We start from the raw sequence: 22,538 nt of genomic DNA on the forward strand, positions 1-22,538 counted from the left end.
TTCTTGGTGTCATCTAGGAACTTATCATATGTGTTTAGTGGGGGAGTGGGAGAAGGAATAATTATTACCCAGTTATTTACCAGGAAATGTTTATTATAGTCATGAAATGTAGTAGTATAGATAATTCCTTAAAATTGAAAAGATCTTAAAACTCTAGAATGAGGCTTTATTTTGCAAAATGAATAGATGACTGAATATGCAGTGCACAGTACCACCATTAGCTGTTATTTAATAAGCAAATATAGGCTCTAACTTAAGATTTACTTTGGTTTAGGTGCCGTAGCAATTTTTCTAATTAACTAAGTGCCTGCAGCTAATTTCTTTTATTTTTGTTGTCTGTTTATAGTGAAATCATTGTTTTCCACAGATAGCAGAAATAAGCAGTTCTGTGCAAAATGAAATATTTGTAGTACTAAGGTAGTGACATAATGTAGATAAATAGAGGCCTAGTACTAGAGCAGAGGGCTTGAGAAGTAGGGGCACAGCATTTGGCATAGGGATGGGCATGAGGTGATAGGGGATGGGTCACAGAATGCCACTTCAGACCACATGGTAGTAAACTCATTTGTGGTCAGTTACAGAAATGCAGATCTAGGCAGAACTGATTTTAGGGTTAAAAAAAAAAAAAAAGAAATAGTATCTAGCTATGTGAAAAGAGTATCACATAAGTAAATTTAGATGTAAGGTGGAGACGCAGTCCAACAAAAAACCCATGGAGTTGTAAAAGCAAGTTAGCAAATACAAAAGTGACGCTAAGTGAACCATAAAGTGAAAAAGAAGAAACCATCAACACAAACATCATATATTTGTGTCCTTTCCACTGAAGGACTCCAGATGCTGATACTCACCATAAAAATGCCCCCACACATCCTCCAAGAAATTAAGCACTGATCCTAAGATCCAAGGAGCAGGGAAAGAGTGAGCATAACACCAGAAAAGGGGATAGAAACAAAGTGCAAGTTCAGCAATTTTAATTGCATTGTTATTCTGGCTTTTTCTATTTCAATTAAATAATGACTAGACTGTTAAGATTTCAATTATATTAAGTTCTTGGGTTTATATTTATGTAAGGTTTGCCTGCTCTTTACACATAAAGATTTTGAATATGACACTGACTGTGGTGAAGTAGAAGGAGGTAAAGCAACAATTTAGAAAAGTCAGAACCAGACCTGTTCCGTATGGTCTTCGTTGTGCTACTACTGTTTTGGACAGCCAGCTTAAATTTTCGGAGTCAGAAATAATGTTTCTAAAATGCTTTACTTGCATACTAATCTTTCCTTTTACCGTTCTTGTACTGGAAAGCAATGGGAAAAAAAACCCACCATAACATAAAAAGTGCGATTATATTACTTAGCATTTTTCACAGAGTCGTAGATATATAGATTTCAATTGTTTAGCCATAAAGAGCTGGTTGCTTGGGCAACCTAATGGGTTTTAAATTCAGATTCCTTCATTTTGCAACAAATATTCTATGTAATCCAGAAATAGTCACAAGTATTTCATTGTCCATCTGTTAACTTTATTTCATACCAAGCCTGACAGAGTTCAAGAAGTGTTTGGATGATACACACAGATACACACAGATACATGGTGTGACTCTTGGGGATGGTCTGTGCAGGGCTAATGGTTGGCTTGATGGTCCTTGTGAGTCCCTTCCAATTCAGCAGATTCTGTGATTCTGTGATCCCACCTTTGTCCCTGTTATTTTTTTTCCTTCATATCTATGAAAGTGGGGGGTTTTTTGTTTGTTGTGTTTGTTTTGGGGTTTTTGTTTTGGGTTTTTTGTTGGTTTGTTTTTTTTTGTTTGGTTGGCTATGGTGGTTTTTCTGTTTGTTTTGTTTTCTGTGGTTTTTTGACCTTTTTTGGGGGGGTGGGGAGAGAGACTGATCAGCAGAAAGATCTGGTATTGATTGGCTTTAGAAAGTGCACAGAAGAAGAGTAAATAATCTGCTTGACTGTCATCAGGTGTTCCAGCACTACTGCTCAATATCCTATTCAACAACCACTCTCAAATATTTTTGCTAGTAAACAAAGTTTTTGATAGTCAGTATTTAAAGTCAACACTTTTATTTTTCTTACATTGACTCTGACAAGGATCTATTTCACCTTGAATCCAGGACATGAGGTTGCTATTTCATTAATGATGACAACAGTGAACTGAAATATGATAAAATTTGCAACTAAAGTATTTAATACTGAAGTACATCAGGAAAAAAAAATAGATTCTTCAAAAAAAATTAGGAAAAAAAAAGCTTCTTGTTTTAACAAAATCTTCTAAAACAGTCAAAACAAAATAAAAAGAATATTTTTATAATGAAGGTTTTCAATAAGATTTTTATAGTACTTGAGACATAATTAATGTCCACTTTCTATTACCAAAAAGAAAAGTAAATGGGATAGGTTCAAATGAACTAGAATGAAGGATCCATCATTAAGTGAAAGAGACACTTTGATTATCCATGGGTCATTAGTTCAATATGCTTTAATGGCTCCTGAAGAGTTGTTCAGATTCTGAGCTTACTGACTGTCTTAGCTTATAAATGCATCAATACAGAGGAAAAAAATATCAGTTTCAGAAAATCATCTTGGTAGGTCTATAGGTGATTCAGAACATTTATGTCCACTTTTCAGTTATTATGGTCATGAAATACCTATGTTTTATTCATGGCATCAGCTATTGCTCATGGTGACATGACACAATCATTGTTGGGAATTGTTACTCTTTCTACATTTTTTTGAAATTTATACCACATAAAATCCAAGTTGTCAACTTGCGGAAATCATATTGTCTCTTTTAATGTGCATGTTAGGTGGATTGTAGATAGCCATGTGTAGGAAAATAGTCCAGAAAATTCCTGCTCACTAACCTAAGATCCCTTAGGGGTCTTTGCTTTTCAGTGTCTTAGAGGCTTCCATTTTTGGTGAGAGATTACTTAGACATTAACATTGCTACTACTGCAATACATGCCAATTTCCTTCTGCAATCTTGTGTTGCTTCACATAAATGTGGAACATATTTAAATCGGAAACTTCACTCTAATAACTTTTTATTTTTCATCCATTCTGACTGACTTCTACAGTTATTATATGCAAGTACATACAAGCTCGCTGAAAAAAATATATTTTTTTGCTTTCTTGTTTCTGTTATATCCATTCATGCCCTAAATATTATTAAATAGTATATGTCATGAAAAAATGTATCTTAGTTGGGGCAAACACACATAGCCACATACCTTCATGATATAGAAAAGGTAGTATTAGCATTTTTCCTTGGTAAAAGAAGGCAGCAGTTGCACACTGAAGGGGTGAAAATCTTTTCATGGGATCATAGGATCATATGATTGAACCTGGAAGGAGTCTCAGGAAGCCATTTATTCCAATCTCCTGCTCAAAGCACAGTCAGCTCTAAGATCAGACCAGGTTACTCAAAACTTTGCCTAGTTGAGCCTTGAAGATCTCCAAGGACAGATGCATGGCTTCACTGGACAACCTGTTTCTCCACTTGACTATGTCCATCATGGAAAAAGCTTTTCCTAGCATGCAGCCTGAACTCTCTCTTGTCCCCCTCCCTCACACAGCTGTGAAAAGCCTGGCTCCATCCTCTTCATTAACTTCCTCATAGGAAAGGGAGGGCTTCTGTAGCTGTCCCCAAAGCTGTAGATTCTCCAGGAGGAACAAACATTGTTCCCTCGCCTATATAATTTTGATGCTCTTAACTAAATTTTGAAAATTTGTAAATCTGTTCTGTAAACCTTACTTTTGAAATCATTGGATTAACATGCAACAGCCTTAGGCTTAGATTCAACAAATGATTTATGAGCTTACCTGCTGCGAAAGCTATTACCATCTAATGTTAGCAGTTAGAAGTTGAAAGCATAAATATTTTGTTGGATCTGGGCCATGGCATTTTCCTACCTTGTTCTCAGTTTGCCCTTAGTCATTCATCTACCCCAATTACAGTTAATTTTACATTATACCCTATTCATGCAATCTTTTTCCCATATGTCTTTTTTATTCAAACCAAGTAATGCATTGGCTCCTTAAAATGTGTCTAGCCTCAATCAGCAATACATGATTTTGCCTCTGGCATCATAGGCACCCAAAGGATATCTGTAAATCCCTTATTTTGTCTTTCTCTCCAAGGTCTGTCAACTTCTTCCTGTTCTTCTTCAGCAATTCATCAGTTCCCTGTTCCTGTCTCAGGAAATTTCTGTATTTTTTTTTTTATCATTAACACTTCTTCAATTCTATTGTCTCTTACCCCTAGGACTATTTTACTCAAATCTATCAATCAGAGAGTTGTTATTCCTTCTACTTTCTACCTGTCCAGCCGTCACAGCAAGATCTAGTTGGTTTCTCAACCCTGGATCTTCTTTTACAGCTTTCTCTAGGACAGCTTATCAGAAATCAGCCAGAATAAATGGCCTACATCAAGTCATCTGCTATGGCTGTCTGGCATCAGGGCCTTTCGAGAAGTACGCTTTACCTCTTTCTGCTTTTCTGCTGGAGAAAGGGAACTTAATGCCTCCACTTATTAGTCAGCCAAGAAAAAGGGATTGTCTGCAACAGCAGTGTGGAATTGTTGTCAGTAGGACCCTACCTTCTCTTTCCCCACAAATGAAAAGGAGGTACTAGTTAGAAGAGGCAGGACAGAAATCTGATTGATACAGGCAGACAGTATAAAGAATCCTGGATTATTAAGGTAGAGAAGGTAGATGTGTGTATGGAGATTGTGGCTTTGTTAGTTTGTTTGTTTGTTTTAAGCATGGAGGTTTTTGTAATTGGATAATTTCGTTGCATGTCTGAACGTGAAAACACATTATACTATCAGCAGCACATCCTCCCTTTTTGATATTAAAGCTGTCTTCCAATTTTCCCTGCATGCTTGCACAGTCTAAAATCCAAATGTTCTCTTTCAGTTTTTACTTGGTTGCACCTTCTCTGTTCTGACATAGAACAAGAAATTGCCCACATGATTTTAGGTATCAGCTGAATTGATGTAGCACCTGCTATTCTCTACTGGTTGCTGGTTACCAGACTAAAATTAGACGGGTGTGCCTTAGGATAGCTAGCCTTTTTCTCTCTCCAAACAAAATATGTAACAGTCGCCTTCTGTGGAGTGAAGCATTGGGCTCTTCTCATTTCTCTAAGCTTCTGACATGGTTTCTCTGACACAAAAAGTGACCACATCCATGAAGTAATGTCATACCCTCTTGCCTAGGTATTCAGGAGCAACTGAGAAAGGACCAGAGATGGCAAGAATCCCCACTATCCCTAACTGGAAGACATACTTTGAACTAGTAAAGATACAATGTCATTTAAATTCTCTTCAGAAAAATGTGGAAACAAGTCAGAGTAATAAGGTGTTGTCCACAATAAAGAACACAGTTTCAATTCACAAGCTAGCTTTCCAGCTTTTCATTCATTTTTTCCCAGTACATTTTTAATTTAATTTCAAACCGTTTAATTAAAAGTGCATGCTTTTGTCACTCTGACCTGTGTTTTCATCCAGGCTTTGTATGGTACAATTGATACCAGCCCAGTGTGAACTACTGTTGGGTCTACTAAAGAGACACAGCATAGTGTGATGATGTTTGTTGCTGCTGAGATTTAATGGCTATTTGACTTGGCAGCTGCTTTCTAAGACATGGTTCTCACAGGGGATCTCTCCATTTCAACAGCCACAGTATAGGCTTCCTCTCTGGTACAGAGTGTCAAACATCTGCTCTCCTCTTATCTTTCCCTTGCAGTTTTCCCTGTGTCTGGCATAGTTTACTGTGGGCCAGAACTCCCCTATTTACCCCTTCAGGATTGTGGCAGCAGTTTTTCTTGCTCAGGCCCGCTATGACTAGAAATTTGTAGATATGTCAGGAAACATGAGAAACTACTGTGACATGCGCTTTTCATCTTTGCCACTATCGCATTGTTACTATTGCGTTCCCCTCCACAATGATCCTTCAAGTGCCAGGAGTGATCCTAACAGTGCCACAGGCACTATCACCTACTGAAGGGATGAGTCAGCTCCAGCATTCGAATAGAACTTATTTTTGCACCCGTTTGACTGCATTTTTAATCCAGTCCACTTCCCCATTTCCTAACACATTATATTGCTCTGCTATAATTCTGTCTTCCTCTGCTACACAACATTAAAATGGAGCCCAGGACAAATAATTGTGTGTTTAGTTTTTAATTTTTTCTAGTTCAACACAGAATTTAATAGAAAGTGATTGCCAACTTAAACTTCTATTTCTTTTCTCTAAGTGTCTGTCTGCAGGTTCAAAGTAAAATTTTGCATTACTTTGTCCTTACATTGTTATTGATAATTTTCTCTCAACTGGTCTATCCTATTTTTGAGAAGGAATTTCTTTCTATATACCTTAACTTTTGGAGCAAGCCTCTAAATGGAAATGTGTCCGTATATCTTATGAGGAGAAAAATGGGTTCAGCAGTATGTAGGGATTTTAGTTTCATATTTCTTCAGGAATTATTACAATTGCTTTCATAGCCCATACTTAATCTTCTTTTCATCCCATTAAGTCATCAAAAGAACCCGTAAGGAAATAAAATAGAATATTTTCTTGCAATTATGACATTATTAGAGGGCTTGTATGAGACTCCATTACATCTTGTTAGCAAGAATGAACTCTGCCCTCTACTAGTTATGTTTAGGAGTGGAATTTGAATGGATGGCTGTTGTCCAGTAAACCAGTATCTGGGAAGGCTCCCATCTTTGATAGACTCAGGCAACTAAGCTTTCAGTAGAGTATTAGAGACAGACTTTCAGATCTTGAGTTTTTGCAAATAAATAACTGTACTCAGAAAAAAAAAATCTGAGTAGGAGGTTTAAGATACTTAAGTGCTGCTATGCATGGAAAATCCAATCATGCAGTTAGACGCAGACATTGGAGGTAATGGTGAAATGCTGAGCAGATGGGAGAAGAGGACATATGTGCCTAAGTGGGTTGTGCAGAAGGGGTTTTAGAAATGTGTCATGGGCCAAGAGTTGATTTGAGAATAGTGGGGCATCATGCTGGCTTATTGTTTCTTAATGTCAAGTTATAGTCTTGACTGATGGATATAGCAACATCTTCCAGTATTTGGCATTTATTTTGCTGACATTTTAGTGTGTAGGTATAGATCTAATATGTTGCCTAAACTTTTGATGAGAATTGTCATAAATCTTCAGAAGAGTTCCAGAAAGGACTCCAGATATTCTAAAGTAATACACTTCAGCTGAATTATTCTGAGACCCACACTCTTTTCTTTTTTTCTAGTTTTCTTCCTTTTTTGTACTGGGTTTTTCTCCCAGAAAAAGAAATAGATGCCAGGCCTCTCTAGTGACTGCTCAGTGTTGCTCTCTCCCTTTCACAGGAAAGAGCTGATGTCACCTCCTTAATAAAATTCACATTTCAAGTAGAGAAATTATAGTCTAGAAAAATAATGCTATGAAGCTATCCCCCTGCCAACTGACCAGAATTGGGGTAGAAACAATAGTTAGGTAATCACTGCTTTAATTTTATGTCAGGAATTCTATTCAATATTTTAAATATGTATGTTAAATTCATATGCTTTTTTCTTGGATCAGCTGAAAGAGAAATTTACAGAGATTACCACATGTTGGAAGAGTACTTAAATAAAGACATAGAGAATGGTCACCATGATTATAAAAGGAAAGCATTTCCCACATATTTTGGCTTATGGAAAGTTAAGCCTTGATTGTGGAGGAAGGTCAATATTAGAATAAATGCCTATTCAATATTAATCATAAGAAAAGTGATACACTCAGTGGCTGAACTCACCCATAGACATTGCATGTACTTTTAAAACTCATTTTTTCTATCTATTCTGTGCTGAAGGCAGAATAGCAAAAGACTGCGTTCATTAACACTGTAAACTTGCAGGAAATGCTTTACAGCACCTTGCACTTTGCTTATCCGGAGACAAGGACTACCTTTGGACTTAACTGGAGTGTTCTATAGTGTCTTTAGAGGCCAGCACATGGAAATTTTCTTTTATCTGAAGAAGAAGACACAGAGATGGTACTTACAACAAAGTCTGTGGGAAGATCCACCAAGATCTGCTGGAGAAAGAATCTCAGCAAAAAAACAGACAATAGGGAAATGCTTCTCTCTGCTTTTGCTGGCCAGTTTGCATGTAAAATTCACATAGAGAGACACTGCATGTAAATAAGGCAAGGGACATACATTTACTGCAGAAGTTAGTTTGTCTCTTGATGTTGCCTCTGTAGCATCTCATCATGACTGTGTGCCAAATAGCTCCTGGCAGATGCTCAGCTCAGTGAGCCTACATTCCTTACCAGCTACAGTTTAGCAAATACTTGGAAGAGACAAAGTCAGACTGTGAAGCTATTGATTCAGAAGGGATCTTGCTTCAGAGGTAGATGATGATTCCATTAAGAAAGCAGATGACAGCTACAGGTTCAAACAAGCAAAGGCAGTGTTGAGCAAACCATGCTGATCTTTGGCATAAGACAACTAATTAATCCAAAACAACGGTTGGCTCTCAAAAATATTCTCCCAAAGGGAATTCTAAAGGTTGTCTTTCAGAAGGAGGAGCAAGTTCTCTAAAAATGCACAGATACTCCTAAATCCTAGCTAAACAGTAGGAATATTGCATGTTACAAACAAGATTTGAAAAATGATACAAAGTCATATAAGGTGGTGCTTTGGTTCCAGTTGTTGTCTGTGTAATACAAAAGATATAATAAATTATTAATAATGATTGTCCTGATTTCGGCCAGGACAGGGTTAATGTTTGCAGTAGCCAGGAGGGGGCATGGCAAAGACTGAGAGGTTATTCTATGCCGCCTTAAGTCATTTTCCCTCTCTTCAGAGTCTTTGGGGTCCTGCAAGCTGGGGGAGATCAAGTATTGGGCTCTGGGGTGAGGATTTGCATGTGAATTGCTCACCTTTCTTGTACACTTTTGTTATTAATATTGTTGCTGTTACAGTGTGTTTTCTTATTTAATTGCTATTTCCAGTAAATTGTTCTTATCTCAACCTGTGACCTTTACCTTCTGTGCATCCAATTCTCTTCTCCAAGCCCACTGCAAGAGGAAGGGAAGAAGGAGGGTAGAATAATTGAGTGGCACTTGGTTTGGAGTGGTGTCTGTCCCAACACTAAATTGAAGAATACAATTCCTAAACCATGACTATATTTTTACACACAGTCCAGGATTTTTTAAGTAAGCTGATTCTTGCCAATGATGCCAGGCTGTTTTGCAGGATGTCAGCTACTGTTTCTGCTATTTTGTTTTTTACAGAACAGACAAATTTTCATACTCAGTCTAGAAAAGGAAGTTGAAAATTTTATTTGAGGAAGAGAAAATATTAACTTGAGCCACTCAGAAATTATTTGTGATCCTCTTAAGGACCCTGTCTGAGGCAGCCCAGAGGGAGAAGTGATAACAGTTGATAAAGAAAAAAAGTGGAAAAGAATAACTGATCACAGGAAAAACAGTGATAAAGTCTGACAACCAAGGTTTAACATGGAAACCAGCAAGAACCATCAGAATCACAGAACTTGGCCCAAAGTGCAGCTGTTGTTTGTTAGGTGAATTTTTCGAGTGTGGAGTGATGGAATAGAGTGCCTAGTGCCCTAAATATGCTCCCCGGGATATAAGACTAGACATATATGTGCCCCAAATCAGACATCTTCAGACACGCTGATATTTGCTTCACTATACAGCAAAGCCTTCACCATAGAGTCGGCCTTTTGGTGGACAGGGGACTGCATCCCTTTAATTAGCCAATGTTGGCATCCCAGAGCTGAACTGTAATGTCCCATCAGTTTTCCATGTGCAGACGTGTACCCTCAATGTACTGTACGTGACATTGGTGTTACAGACTTCCAAAATCCTTTTGGACCCAAGGGACAAAGGGAAAAAATACAGTTGACAATAAAACCATTATATGGGAAGTGAGGCAGTAAAAGTTAATAATTATCCCAACCTGGGCATGGTTTAATACAAAATGGAAAAAAAAATTACAGTGGAAAATTGTTTCCTGTATTTTCTTTTATTTTACTATCCATACTTCCTATTGAGGTCTCTAATGTTTTCAGAATAACACTGTAGTCACACATTTTCAGTTGTCTTTCTCTGAATTTATCCAATTAAGTAATTCTAAATGTATTTTTGCAGTTATTCACTCTCACACATTAATCTTCAAGAAAGTCTAAGTTAGGTCCCCTGAAAATGTCTATTTTTTTTGTGATTCATTTTGGTTATTTCCTCTTTTGCATGGTTGGAAAATATCTGTGCAGCTGTAATTACTCCCATAAAATGTGGAAGACCTGTCCCTTGCACCATCCCGTGCTCTCACCACTGATGCTTAGAATCTTCCTCTGTCAAATTGATAAAAGTAGGAAGTTGTGAAATGCTGTTTGTTTGGCTATGACCATCCCATAAGTACAGCTGTCATTTTTTAGTTAGAATGGTAATGCAAAACCTAAATGATGATAATTTAAATGTCAACAATATCAAGACCAAAACATGAAAGAAGAAAGAGAAATGATACTAATTATACTTTAAGATTATAGACTCACAGATTGGAGAGCATTTTGAGAGGTATAGTAATTTGTCCTTTATACAGGATAAATTAGACTTAAATCATTCATCTTTGCTATTTTTCTAACTTGTTTTTTAAAACTTCCACTGATATAAATTCCACAACCTTCCCAGATGAATTTCACCTTCTGTACAGATCAAAAGTTGTGCCTAAACTAAATCTAACTTTCTACAATTTCGGAGCAATACTTCTTGTCCTTGCTACACGGACAAGGAAATCAGCCTTCGTTTGCGATGTATCCTATATTTCAGATCTGAATTTTTTTTGTATAAAACAAATTTCTCTAGATTCTTCTTTTCTTATACCTTTGCTCATTTCTGATGAGTTAGAAATATTTCTTCCTGTCAAAACGGGATTCTTCTCCAACTGTGTAAACCTAAATATCTAAATATGTCTGTCACACACACACTACTGAAATGCTGTATTTATAGACAAAGTCATGTGAATCCTTAAGAGCCACTGGAAATGTAAGGCCTAATTTATCTGCCCACACATAGGTGCCTAACATCATGTGAAGTACCCAGTGTGTCTCAAAGATCCAGATGGGACTGTCAGGTGTGACACAACAGTAATGAAACACCTGTGCTTTCCTGAAATGGCATCTGGAGGTCACTGAATCAAGCCCAGGGTAGCCTGGAGAGCTATTCATTTGATGGTGTGTATATACCTACTTTTAGGTGAGCTGAATAGCCCTCTGGGCTCCATTGGCTGCATATATTTAAGACTCAGTTCTGTTACCCAAACACGCAGATGCCAAGGGCCATTTGAGATGCCCCAGCATACCTGAGATGTGCAGATGTGACCTCAGGGTATGACGCAAGGCCTGCAGTGACATATTTTTCTGGAGGGGCTGCTGGGGGACAGGAATGATACCATAGGGTATATCAAACTGTACTAGACACACATTATGAGTAGCTAAGCCAAACAGTACTTTGGCATTTTTTCAGCAGCATTTCTGTCTAACTCATTGATTTCAATGTTCTGCATGTGGTTATTTAAATCTACTTTAAAGTGATATTTTGCTCTTGTCCCATTTTGAATTGCAGTTTATTTACTTTTTACTATATTCTACTCTTGTAAATCATTTTGAATTTTAACCCTGTGCTTCACTGTGCTTCCATCTGTTCTGAGTTTCGTATCATTTGTAAATTTAATAAACATTGCTTCTATTGCACTGTCCATATAATTAATGAAAATATTAAATAATGCCAGTTTCAGAACAGACTTCCGTGGAACACCACTTGACACACCTTTCTTTTTTGACAATGCACCACAGTACCTACTTTTTCAGTATGAATCTCCAGCTAATTGTACATGCAACTCACAATGTTTTGATCTAGATGAATTTTCACTCATTTTATAGTGAGAACAGGATGTGTGGCAGTGTTACATACATTACTTACATTATGGTATATGACAACAAATCCTTTTTCTCCCTTACTACAAATTGAAGTTTCTTTGAAATTACATAATTTGTTCTTGACAAATCTGTGTTGGCTGTTACTTAGCCTCTTGCTCTTTCTGAATCCTTACCAACAGACAATTTGTCCCAGAAGTTTTCTGAGTTTGAAAGTATAATAATAGTCCTATAATATTCTGATAACCTTTGTGTTTGTCCCATTCATAATCTGAAAATTAACTGTCCTGCACTAATATTTTTGTTGCTTCGCCAGATTGCAATCTAAGTATCTCAGGGTAAATTTCACTAGGTCTAGATGAATAATTTAAAGACTAGTACCACAGAATCACAGAATATACTTGGAAGGGACCTGCAAGGATCATCGAGTCCAACCCTTACTCCTGCATAGGACCATCCCTGAGTCACACCATGTGTCTGAGAGTATCATCCAAATGCCTCTTGAACTCTGGCAGGCTTGGTGCTGTGACCACTTCCCTGGGGAGCCTGTTCCAGTGCCCAACCATCCTCTGGGTGAAGAATCTTTTTCTAATATCCAACCTAAACCTCCCCTGACACACCTGGAGGTCATTCCCTTGGGTCCTGTCACTGGTCACTAGAGAGAAGATATCAGTGTCTTTTCCTCTCATGAGGAAGTTATAGACTGTGATGGGGTCTCCCCTCACTCTCCTCTTCTCTTCTCCAGACTGAACCTCAGCTTCTCCAAGTGACCTCAGCTGCTCCTCATACAGCTTCCCCTCAAGGCCCTTCACCGTCTTCGTTACCCTCCTTTGGACCCTCTCTAAGAGCTTAATATCTTTCTTATATTGTGGTGTCCAAAACTACACACAGTATTCAATGTGAGGCCACACCAGTGCAGAGCAGAGCAGGACAATTCCCTCCCTCGACCGGCTGAAGATGCTTTTCCTGATGCCCCCCAGGACATGGTTGGCCCTCCTGGCTGCCAGGGCACTGCTGACTCATATTCAACTTGCCATTGACCAGGACCCCCAGGTCCCTTTTCCATGGCACTGCTTTCCAGCATCTCATTACCCAGTCTGTATGTACTTCCAGGGTTGTCTCATCCAGGTGCAGAATCCATCACTTTCCATTCTTGAACTTCACATGGTTGGTGATTGCCTAGTCCTCTAATTTGTCAAGGTCTCTCTGCAGGGCCTCTCTGCCTTCAAGGGAGTCAACAGCTCCTCTGAGTTTTGTCTCATCTGCAAACTCACTTAGGATCCCTTCCAGTCCTTTGTCCAAGTCATTTATGAAGTTTTTGAATAGCACAGGGCCCAAGATGGGGTCCTATGGAACCCCACTAGTGACACGTCACCAGTTTATGTTGTCCCATTCACTATTACCCTCTGTGCTCATCCTGTGAGCCAATTGCTCACCCACCACATGATGTGTTTCTCCAGCTGTGTGCTGGACATTTTGACCAGAAGGATCCTGGGAGAGACAGTATTGAAAGCTTTAATGAAATCCAAAAGGAATACATCAGCTGGCTTACTTTGGTCAACTAGGTGGATTACTTTGTCATAAAAGGAAATCAGATTTGATAGGATATTACTTTAATTTCTCAAATATTTGAACTTCATTGGAGTGTTGGTTTTGTTTTTTTTTTTAGATAAAGCGCTTTTTAAAGACTTTTTTTATTAGTTTTTGCCAATGTAGATACTGTCATTGCCCAAACAAAAAGGATTGACTCTAGAATAAATCTGAAAGGATGGTTTATGATTTTATCCCTAATTATTTTTGACAGATGTTAATAAACTTGATTAACAGTATTAATATTGCTAACTGTTGAACAATGTTTGTCTTTAAACATGAAACATGGTTCCTTATATACTACAAGTGAGGTATTGGAGGAAATATCTCACCTGCTAAAGTATTCTCTGTAGCAACATTCTAAAATAACAAGCTTGTAAATAGTAAGAAGCACTGCATGCATAACACCAAAGTAACGTTAAGGCTAGGCCAGGCTTCCTTTAGTTTTTGTGAACCAAAGAAAATAAAAGCACAAGAAGAAACTAAGATAGGAATGCCAGACTGTAATAAAATGGTTTTATCAGAACAGAGCTGTCTGGTGCATACCAGATTCTCCTAAAGATGAAATAGAAATAAATAAACAACTGTAGATAACACTACATCATTTAAACAGACTGGAAAACAAACTGTTGTATGGCCTGGAAAGTCTGTTATACAAACTCGAGACAGATCATAAACAAAAACAAGCTTCTGCAATTTCAAAGGAAAAGCTGAACCATGATTATATATGCTTTAGAATTTCAATATGCAGAAAAAAAGAAATAGCTTATTAACTCTTGCTGCATAAATACCTCAGGAAGCATCTTTCTAAAAAGAAATCTTTCTGTCGCATTTGGATATGAATGAAGAGAAAGGAAATTGAGACCTTACAGATAAATACTGGGTGATTTGAAAATGCTGCCTTTCTAAGTGAACCTTGGGAAACAGATGTCATTGAGATATTTCATCCTTAAGGAAAGAATCACCCATAGGTGAATTTAGTTCATAAGTGAATTAAGTTATTTGCATGCTATGTTGTCAAAAACAAGCTGTTGAAATTAGTCCAAAACTTCTGGGTAAACAGCAACAGACGGACTGTACATAACTTACCATAAAGTGTTGGAATAAACTGGAAGAGCTTGTTTCCCATGTTGTGTCACTTCTACCTGTTCTAATATTTAAGAATTTATGCAGATAAACTACTCAGTATGTCTCAAGTTTTTAATCTCTAGGGGAAAAGAGAAGAATGAGATGTGTAATATTGTCCTGAATGGAATCTGAAATACATATCTGCATGACAAGGTACAGTGAACTTTTAGAGGAATTGGAAAACTCACTGGAAAAATTCACCAAATAAATTGTTTCAGTGAAAAAGTACCAAAGAATTTCTCTTCTTATAACTATGTGATCATTTGATTGCTTTACACTAAGTACTTCTGAGAAAACATTTTTTGGAACTTGAAACTCTAAAAATTACTTAGAAGTTTCATTAAAAGACTTTCTATTGTTTGTATGGTTCACTTGGTATTAAAAAGTAGAGACTGTAACCACTGATCAGAATATTTTCATCTCAGTGTATTTCTTTATAACAATTCTTTCATTTGAAACATAATGGGGGAAAAAGATAGTATGGGAAAGTTTTTCTAATGAGAGCTTCAGTTCCGAAACTTTCCAGTCATTTGTTGCAAAATGATGAGGAAAAAGTAAGAACCAGCTCATGGAAGTGAGGGAGAGAAACAGAAGGAGGTAAAGCTAAACTGATCCCTTGTTCTTTAAAAACATGTAGTTGGGCACATTTTTGTTTAAAGACAAACAAACAATCAATCTAGTTTTTAGTCCAGTATTATATATTAGAAATTTTTGTAACAGAGAATTGTCATTCTCCAGCTTGCCCTGTTACTGAGATTAGAAAATTTATGCAACTACCAAAACACAGCTCTTGTCCTATTATGAACTGTGCTCTAAGAATGAATGCTGGTATGCCAAGAATAAAGGTTTTCTGATAATGCATTATTTTTTTTTGCAGCCCACAAGATTTTGCAGAGAAAGAAGCTTAAAATAACAGAATTATTTGTATGGTACAATGCTTATTATTGTTTTATCATTTTGCTAGGATAACATAAACATTGATTGTAAATCAAAAAGCAGATTACTCATTATCTGCGTTTATACCATCAGGGGATTTCAATACAAATTAAAAGAAGTTTAGTTTTAAGCACATGCTTTTTCTTTGTTTTGTTTTGTTTTGTTTTGTTTTGTTTTGTTTTTCTTTTTCTTTTTCCTTTTTTTTAAATTGTTTTCCTGTGATATTTTATGTCTACATATGGAACAAATGAAAGAATTTAACAATATAATGTCAATGTATAGGAAAACAACTTTTAATATAATTGGCATTTAGGTAATTCAGTAGTTAGTTATATGGCTTTCTTATTGATAGTTGAACTCTGCTGGACTTCTGATTGATGTTCTTTGATTATTTTGATCAGCATAAATGTGGTCTTAATGATTAATGAAGACATATAAAGGAAGCACAATTTCCTGTTGGGGTTCAAGATTAACTGCACTAGAAATTTAGAATAAATATAGCACCTTATAATATGAATTGGATTCATTATTATTTGATTTATTATTTCTTGGTACATTTTAGCATCATGTGCTAAATCCATCAATTAACCTTAGCTAGGCCTAATAGGCTTCATTTAAATTCTGTAATTTCTTATTTTATCTTGAAATTGCATGCTCATAAATATGTTGAAATTTATGACTTATCTAAACAACCTGACATTAGTGATTGCGTAAAATGCATGCAGCAGTTAACCGATGAATTACCTTTATTTACAATATGTATTTCATACTTTACTCAGTCTAGTGTTCACAGATCTTGCAGTGTTTTCACACTCCCTAGGTTTATCTGCTTTATTTGACTGCTGACAAAGTATGGAATTTTAATCTTTTATTGTAACGGTTTGAAATGAAGAGAAATTTGTGTTATACTTTTATTGCTGCCTAAATTGCTGCCAGAAAATCTGATTGAAAGTACTGAAAAAGCAGCCATGAAAGGAAAGAGCAAGCAATCTTCCATTCTCTGTATTATAGCTTGACACATATTGGATCAGTGTCTTTTTGTGCAACAGATAGTCTGGGATAATGAATAGCAATTTCATGCATGTTACACACAGGCAAGTCTTATTGCTCACCTTTTTCCTACAGTTTTCTTAAAAATCGAACTGGATTATGAAGTCTACTTCAGTTGCCACATTCTTAGCATGAAGTAAAAAGACATTTTGCCCAAACCTTGCCTGGAAAAAGCTTAAATTTAAAAATATATTTCTTTGAAAAAATGAACAATTTCTTTTATGGAAAGGAAACTCAGGTGTGCCGGCTGGAAAGCTGCCACTCTGCACTGCTAACAGGTCTCTGACTTGAATGATAAGGGGACCAGGACTTGCCAGCCTGCCACAGAGACACTTACCAAGCAATTTAGATGCAGCTTTACTTACTGAACTCCACATTAAATGTAGATAGATTTTTTTGCTCCGTATATTTTGACTGCATGTTCTCCAGGGCTCTGCACAGATATCTGAGAAGCAATTCACGTGCCTAATGTGGGTGACTGGTGTCTTTTTAGATGCCATACCATGCATAAAATTTTCACCCAGGAGTGGCAGGTATGGTACAGGACCTAACTGTGACTCCCATCTTTTGGAGAGGCATCAGGAGGACAGGTGAAATTTTTAGGGTGGCTGAAAGAGCATCAAGCACCTCTATTTAGTCTCCTGTGTCTCCTCATCCATTCAAAGTTTTAGATGACATTTTCCATGAGCAGATTTGACTACTTCTGTTTTTCCTGGTTCTGACTACATGTGTTTGTGCTGTTTGCTGTAGAGGTGATCATGTTGTCACATTAGGTCACACTGTGATCCTACTGTGATCAGTAGTCACACAATGCGTAAATGGAGTTGTATTAACTCCAGTCCACATATTTTCATGTAAATTTGTTGCCAAATAATTTGAGTAGGTGAATGGAAGAAACAGAACTCCCCTCCTACCACTCCCGAGAAGAAAACAGAAGATACTTTGTAGCTAAGACCTTATTGGAGAAGTAGAACAGCTTTTTCCACAAAAACATTTTCATCCCAAGATGCTGAGTACATGGCACGTAAATTTGAGTTGAAGCTGATCTGGGCTAAGCTTTCTCCCCGTGGTTTTAAATAGATCCATATTTATGGAGCTGTTCAGAAAAAGCAATATGTGTTGAACATATATTCTGATTCTCATGTTTCTCCTTGCAAAGGAGAAGTCCCAGTTTGACTTACTATGTTTTCCACACATTTTGCCTAAGTAACACAGAATATATACAAGCATAGTAACTTGTATATATAAGCATAGTAACTGCTGACTTACTTTGCAAATGAAAGAATTTTAAATAGCTACCTTAACACTTGTTCCACCATCACCTTCTTCACAAACTGTGAAACTGCCTTTAGGAACCTAATTTTAACTTGTCTGGTAATTATACCCATTCCTGTGTAACTTTGTTATTACTGAAGTGCAATGAAATAAATATTTCTTTACGAATATCTATTTTTCAACATAGGATAGAAATTTCATGTTTGATAGGACAACTTTATCTGCTGATCAAAGAAGACTCTTTAATGGCATATCCCAGAGGAGCAGGACTCAGGAGGTCTAATCTCTAGGAGCATTCTTCACGTGTGTCTGTCTTGTTACCTTGTCAAATCATTTCTCTGCCCTGTGCTTCATTTTCTCCACTTGTAAAAAAAGGGACACACTTTTTTTTTTTTTTTTCTGAAAGCTTTGGCAAAGAGCTAGCTTTTGTTATTCTGCAGACCAATAGCATATCAAGACCAGTCTTACATGTACCAGTGAAAGGTACTAAGCATTTTCTGGATGATATTATCTGTATAGCCTGTTATATTGAATTTTACAAAATTGCAAGAAATGGGGATTACTGGTTTTTTGTCCTTTACCCTGAAGGTGGTAAAAATAACTTATTTCTCATCAGTGAGAGAAAAAGCAAAACTAATTAACTGGAATGGTTATAAGTTTGACAACTTGAAAGAGTACCTTAATTAAAAGGATAAATTAACTGGATTTGTAGAATCTGACTTGCAACATAACTTATTCAAAGAAAAAGTGTGTGGAAATCCTACCTTTCAGCTTCAGTTTGGGATTGAGATTTTTGCACGTTATCAACACAGCATTTTTATTCTGCTATTGCTTTTGCCATATTTATAAGAAATTCCAGGAAGTCATGGGTTTGTAATGAGTATAAGTTAAAAATGTACATAGGCCTGAAATCCTTTCTTTTTTTATGTGGCTTCTCCATAGCTACTTTGCATTTTACTGTTTTTCTACAAGTTTTATGCAAAAGTCTAAATTTAAGACATAAAAGTCAAGCAAACTAAAATTAAAACAATCTCTCTTTTAACAATTTTTTAAAGTAAAATAGTTCATTTTTCAAGGAAAAGTACTCTACACTCTTATTCTCACTAATGTGTTTAACTGTCTCACCCATAGCTAAATTTAGATGTCACTGCTAAGACTGGTTATTCTAGATCACAATCGCTATGCAAAGGAGTGATTTTAGTGCTGCCTTCATGCTGCCTTCACCTAATATTTTAGCAGAGGCTTCCTCCACAGGACATGTAACCAGCTGCATTAAATTATAGTTTACACAGGATACAAATTCCTTCCTGACTGTAGCATGGTATCAGAGTATACCCTACAACAAGAGATCTGATTAGCCTTATCGTTGTCTTAGCTACTATAGTTGTGAATGTTATTAATGGGTATAAAATTATCTGTCTTTCCTCTTAAGACCTAGTTGAAATATATTCTCTCATGATTTTCTGCAGTATTAACCGTCTTTGCTGAGACTATTTGGTGCAGAAGCATATTTTATAAAACATTGCATATTTATCTTCTATTTATATTATGATGATGTGGTATTTTAATATACTGTGGGACAAAGATTACAGTAACTGTGTTTTCTTCTTTTTTTTCTTATGTTTTATGATAACCTAATTCAATTTCCTTTCAATATTTCTCTTTTTTTGACTAAATAGTTTAACCATTTTCATGTGTTTATTACATACAAATTCTTCCATACATCTCAGACACCTTTGCTGACCCTAGCTGGACCTATTCCACTCCCAAATGTGTCTTAATGTCTTCATGTGTAAACTAGCTCAGCATAAAGAGCATTATAATTTCTGAGTGGCTGTTGCAGGCCATGCAGTCAATGGTCTGTTAACTCAAGTTTCTCTAAGTAAATCAGAAACAGTTAGGTTATGGTAACTGTGAAATAAAATATTGGAACAACTGAATTGTTCAAGCCTTCAAGCCTGCACAATGGATTTTTTAGGTGAGATGCAGTATGTGTGGAACTGAACCCATCCTTTAACCCTAAGGTTCATCTGCCAGGGCTGAGCAAGCTTGTACAGTGGCAGTGAGGTCCTCAGGACACAGGTTTAATTAGAGTGACCTTCTCTTAGATGGAAGGCCTTACAGGGCTAAGCGAGCTCCATCTGCCCAGGTTTGGGATTAGAATTGTCCTTCTCCTAGGATGACTGCCAGAAAGCTAACGAGCTCATCCTGCCCAAGGATGTATTGTATCTGACCCTACAGTTTTGACCTGTCTGGCATGGGCGACCCTACCAAAGGCATGTACCATTGCCAGCATAGCTCACAACCACATAGGGGTACACAGGCTACGCTCCTACTATTAAAACAATTAGGGCAAGTCTTACACTTCCTACTTTTCTGTAACCTATCTATATTCAATCCCAGGGAAACACCCAGGATCAATCCTTTGTCCTGACCACCCTTTCAGGATGTAACGAATATATCCAGAACATACTGAACCTGGGCAGTAGCCGCAGGTGAGCCAAAAACAAACAAACGAACAAAACCATTCCGGCCCCTGTACCCACCTAGGGCTCGAGTACCTCTCCAGGCCCCAGCTCGGCCGAGACCCCCAACCCCCAGAGGAAACCATTATCCACCCTGACCTTATCCTCCCCGCACCGTGTTACCTTGTATCTTCCCACACACCGCTTACCTGCCCACCCTCCAGTCCGAGGACCCCCACTGCCTGCCCGGTACCCTTCCCCTCCCCCCGCCCCTCACCCAAACCAGGCCGGCAAACCTCTGTGTGCTCCGAGGCTTCCACTCCCTTTCTCACAAGGGCCATCTGAATTGTAATAACATTCTAATTATATATTATTTCCTTTCAGTAAAACACTTTGAACTTTCAAAATTTTTCATTATTTCCTGTAAGGTCTCTTACAAATTGTCAACATCTGCTGGTTCCATGATCTGCAAATAATAAGTGAGTACTGACATGGTAGCTCCTAAAGCCTCCTCTCTTCAGTGCTCTTTGGAGACAAGGGTTATTCAGAATATCTCAGAAATGAAAAGCAGTAAGCCTTTAATCAAAGATGCAAGAGAGCCCCCACAAAAATATATTTTGTTGGGATAGATGAAATCAGTTGTACCTTGTCTAGCACTTAAAAAAGAGCTTTATGGGTTCTTTGACTGGGTTTCTTGGAACCATGTAAAGAGTATGCAGAGTGAAAGACTTTTGTATCTAAAATGAGAGTAAGGTAATCTGAGGGCCTCTAACTCAGAAACCATGAACTGTCAGAAACAATCTGAGTCGGCTGCTTCCTGAATTGTATAGGTTCTAGACTTGATTCTGCACACAACAAAGCCTGGGCACTTGGGGTACTCCTGCTGAAGAATGAGTTCCAGAAGCCAGGGCAGAAGTTTGTCCTATTTACAGATGAATACATAGCGAGAGATGCACAGAGAAGCCTGTGATATGTGGCTTCTTTAAAATAAATTGAGGGAGAAGAAATGGCAACAAACCAAAACCACTCTCACAATGTGCTTCAGCTGAGTTACCAAGCTCATTTATGTGTCTACCTTAAAATGTCGTGAATTAGGCTTTAAAAGTGCCCATTCCTTCCAAAAGGATAAATAGTGGAGCTTTTGAAGGTCAGTTAAGATGTAAATGTCTTCCTTTGACCTATGTGCTAGAGACAGTTGTGGCTCACCAGAACTCTTTGTCATGCACACTGGCACTGTATGTCTCAGGTAGCGTAAGGAGCCTGTATTTAGTCGCATTAACTTCACCCAGTGTGATCATGTGACTGGGGGATCAAACCTGGAAAGAACTCCCAGATATATCTACCATGCACCAACAGACAGGGACTTCCCTCTGAAAGTTAGCAGAGGCCATTTCTTTAAAAGGAAGGAAAACATAATTGTGGTGGTTGCTCCCATCTCTCATGTAACAGATTAATATTTTCTTCAGCCCAAATGGCTACAAAAATGTGTTCTCCAGCCACTTGGGAAGTTTCCTTAGTATCAGACATAGGACAGTATGCAACAGAAAGTGCTGGAAAAAGGAATAGGTAAAAGTGATAAAGTAATACCACTTTGTAAAATGGAAAGACATTTTAAAAGATTCATTGTACTACATAGGAAAAGTAAAAAAAAAAAAATGGGAATAATGAGCAAACAAAACATTAAAGCCTTAAAATCTACTCCTGGGTTTATTTTTTAATATAAAAGTAATAAAAAAATCCCTGAGGCAGGATATAAAAGTTAAAAAGAGTACCATTTCCTAAACAGGCACTTGTAATAGGCCTTCAGGTTATTCTTTTGCTCTTTTGCCACTGTGTGGCAACTTCTGAAGAGGCTTCTAGGCCTTAAATCCTGAAAATCATTTCCAGAAAGAAGTAGGATGACAGATCCTACCCTTGTCCTGGCCTTCATTATTTTCTTTTGGTCAGTGGGTAGCTCACAAGGTGGATTTTTGGATTGCCCCTCTAATGTTCCTCATGCTGATATTCAACAATATAGGCAGGGCAGATGGATTAGAAGTACCTTGAAAATACATATTGCAATTGAAAAATGTGGCCCTAATTGACATCTCAGCGTGACAAAAATTATATTCTTGCCTTCCAAAAATAGTTGCATAATTGGTATCTCTT

At 37.4% G+C, this 22,538-nt stretch overlaps 1 protein-coding gene across 1 annotated transcript in view; it reads left to right on the top strand.

Moving 5' to 3' along the window:
• The window catches only part of LOC135409709 (uncharacterized), a 69,839-nt gene extending 54,109 nt beyond the window's left edge, over positions 1–15,730 (top strand). Inside the window, exon 6 of the mRNA XM_064645611.1 lies at positions 7,980–15,730. The gene's annotated coding sequence lies outside the window, so the exon portion shown is untranslated. The remainder of the gene's footprint in view (positions 1–7,979) is intronic.
• Positions 15,731–22,538: the final 6,808 nt, after the last annotated feature.

Source organism: Pseudopipra pipra, chromosome 2, assembly GCF_036250125.1.
Source record: "Pseudopipra pipra isolate bDixPip1 chromosome 2, bDixPip1.hap1, whole genome shotgun sequence".
Lineage (NCBI taxonomy): Eukaryota > Metazoa > Chordata > Aves > Passeriformes > Pipridae > Pseudopipra > Pseudopipra pipra.